The sequence below is a fragment of the Sinocyclocheilus grahami genome, unplaced genomic scaffold (genome assembly GCF_001515645.1).
Source record: "Sinocyclocheilus grahami isolate Dianchi unplaced genomic scaffold, SAMN03320097.WGS_v1.1 scaffold517.1, whole genome shotgun sequence".
Taxonomy (NCBI): domain Eukaryota; kingdom Metazoa; phylum Chordata; class Actinopteri; order Cypriniformes; family Cyprinidae; genus Sinocyclocheilus; species Sinocyclocheilus grahami.
This window is the reverse complement of record NW_015505696.1, coordinates 146,870-150,330: the sequence shown is the minus strand read 5'-3', so window position 1 is coordinate 150,330 and position 3,461 is coordinate 146,870.

The following is a 3,461-nucleotide window of genomic DNA, read 5'->3' as shown; positions in this document are numbered from 1 at the left end:
TGCCTATATCACCATGCATCTGTTACACTTCTTTATTAAAGTTATAAAGGTTTTGACATCCAAACTTGAGAGAGTGATGGAATGGTAATACATTGGTATGTTTGGAAAAAATGCAGCCACCGCTGAAAGCAAAACTCTCAAACACGTAATAAGGTCTGTATCTAGGGCTGTCGCAGTGAGGGAATTTCCCTTGCGGTAATTTTGAGTGGCTCAATAGCGCGGTATGCGGTATTATCAACATACATATATATATATATATATATAAATATAAATATAAATTGTGTATGTGTTACGATATAACTAATGAGGTCATATTCAGAAGACGATGACACCGAAACCAAATAGCGTTGAAACAGGAAGTGAAGTAGAAGAGAATGACAAAATAACGGTCCACATAACAGAACATAAACCTGACAATAAGATTGTTAGGCTATGGTTAGCCTATATGTATAACAGTTAGCCTAGTTGTAATCTGATCTTCTAATCTGACTGGACAAGAGACTTTCTATTGAGATTTCCACCTGCACCGTTCTAGACGGGCTGTCAGTCAGTGCAGTTACAGTGTTGCGCCACAAGGTGGTGGAAAGGGACTGTCATTCAACTACACCAGGGGTGGCGAACTCCGGTCCTGGAGAGCCGCAGCCCTGCAGAGTTCAGCTCCAACCCTAATTAAAACTCACCTGCCTGTAGCTTTCTAGTAACCCTTCAGACCTTGATTAGCGTGTTCAGGTGTGTTTGATAAGGGTTGAAGCAAAACTCTGCAGGGCTGCGGCTCTCCAGGACCGACGTTCGCCACCCCTGAACTACACATTCAAAAACGGTGATTCATTCATTCGAAGAGACATAATGAAACACTCTGTTGAAATCATTTTAACTTTGAGTGCCACTTTAGAAGGCTTTCCTTGGACATGACAACATATTTTCACAAATATATATGACTCGGCCTGGAGGACAGATGCAATTAATCACACGCGCTCAGTCGATCACTCTCTCATTCACTGTCTGTTTAGGCTTGTTAAGTGCAAATCTACGGAGCCTCTGTACAAATCAGCATGGTACACATTATGTTATCATTACTAACTTGTTGACTTTGGCGGTGAAGTGGGTTCCTCGGTCAGAGTTGACCCTTAACGGCAGTCCGAACCTTGAGAAGATGTGGTTCATGAAAAGGCAGGCTGTTGTTTCTGCTGTATCGTTGGGAGCTGGGAGACACTCTACCCATTTTGTGAATTCACAAACCACGGTGAGGAAGTATTTTTTACCCCATGTTGACCGTGGTAGGGGTCCCACCAAATCTATTTGGAGGTTCGACCATGGGAAGGTAATTCCTTTCCGTTGCAGTGGTGCTCGGTGGTTTGGATTTGCCGATTGGAACTGGCAACACACCAGGCATCCTTTTACGTACTCCGCCACATCTTGCTGCATGCCAGGCCAGTATGCTACTTGCTTGAGCGTTTCGTAGGTGGCCTTGGTGCCATGGTGTCCAGCGCATGGTGAATCGTGGGCGTGCGTCAGCATTATCCCCCTTTGGCCCTGAGGGACTACGAGCTTTGGCGCAGTGAGGGGCTCAGGGACATATGTGAGGACGCCGTCTTTGAGATGCAGCATGTGCTTGATAGAGTTGAGCGTGCGGAGGTCATAGGAAGTGGCTAGGTTGGAGGTGGGAATGGGATGAGCTAATGGGTCTGAAAGGTGAGCTGCAATAGTTTGCAGTGTTGGATCCGAAGCTTGGAGGGTGAGGAGATCATCAGTGGCGAATTGAGGTGAGAGTTCAATGTGGGAGGAGGTGGGGGTTTGCAGCGGGTGATAGCAGCCACTGATGGGGTTGGTGAACAGTTTTGGCAGGCTGCTAGCCCGTTTCCTAGATATGATCTGTGGTTTTGGGCATATCTTGCTTCGACGTCTCGTCCTTGGAGCGTCATTAGCCAAGTAGCTATGCGTGCGTTGGTTACCACGCCATCCCTGATTCGTCGGCTGTTGAGGAAGGTTACTGGCTGGTGACAGGTTTCGATGATAACCTTCTGAGCTCCAATGTAGTTGGAGAAACGCTGGATGGCCCACACAGTGCAAAGCAAAGCTTTTTCGCAGTCTGAGTATTTGCATTCTGGGGGAAGCAGTGTTTTGCTGGCATAAGCGACCACTCGCTTGTCTTTGTCATGGAGCTGGTACAGGCCTGCACTGAGGCAGTGATTGGAGAATCGAGAGTCCAGATAGAACTCTTTTCCTGGGTCTGGGTAGGCCAGGCATTGTGCAGCGCACAGACATTGTTTGAGCACGCTCATAGCGGTGTCCTGGGCTTCCGACCAGACGAAGGGTTCGTCTTTTCTCAGGAGGGAGGTTAGTGGTCGTGCAATGTCAGCATAGTTTTCAATGAACTATCGTGAGTAATTGCACACTCCCAGAAAGCTTCGTAGCTCAGAAATGTTGGTGGGTGTCTTTATGTTTTGGATTGCTTGGGTGCGACTGGACTGTGGTTCGATGCCGTCTCGTCCGACAAGCAGGCCAACATAATTCACTTTGGTTTTGCACCACTGTCCTTTATGGAGGGCGATCTTTGCTCCTGCTGTTGTCAGCTGGTTCAGGACGTGATCAATTTCTTTGAGGTGGTCTGCCATATTTGAGCTTTTCAGAAGAACATCATCCACGTAAACGAGGTTGCCCCTTGTTCTGGCATCAGGGCATGCTTTGTTCAGGAAGATGTTGAATTCAGCTGATGAGAGTCCTTGTACTTGTACAGAACCTCTTTGAGTCCTTGGCGATCTGCTTCCTTGTGGAGGAAATCCGCCTCACTCAGGATCTGTTGGATTTGTGCGCCGAACCCGGTGTAGGGTTCCTCCATGGTTGAGTCATTTGAGGGGCTCTGGGCCTTGACGGTCACCTGTGCAGGTCGTGGGCTGTGTTGAGACAGTGTAGACTGCGAGGTGAGTGTCGCTTGTGATTTCTGATCGGCAGACGCTTTCTCTGGCCACTGGCAGAATAGAAGTGATAGCAATGGTTTCATTGGGTCTTGTGAACGTTACTGTGTCATCATATTCATCTGACAGTAGTTGGACTGGTATGTGGCCTATGACCTGTACCATTAGCTCAAAGTCATGAAATGTCTGGTTGATGAGCCATCCCAGGTGACTGGCTTTGGGAATGTTGATGTCTTTGGCCGTACAGTTGTTGAACAATACATACACAGCCCGAGATGACATTTCAATGAGAGGTGTGGCTTCCAAGGTCAGTCCTAGTCTTAGGCAGGTCCTGGAAGGTTGGAAGAAGCCTAGCTTACTGTTGAGAGAGTGGCCAGGTCGCATGTTGAGGTGGATGCTGGCACTCTTGCTGTAGGCAGGTATTGTGGCTTCTTGTTCGTTAATCATGGCGCATGCATCTGGCATTTTTTGATCAGATCGAAGGTTCTTGAGGTTGACTGCAGTGGTCAGTTGGTGTGACAGGGGAGCCCATATGACGTCGTTCAC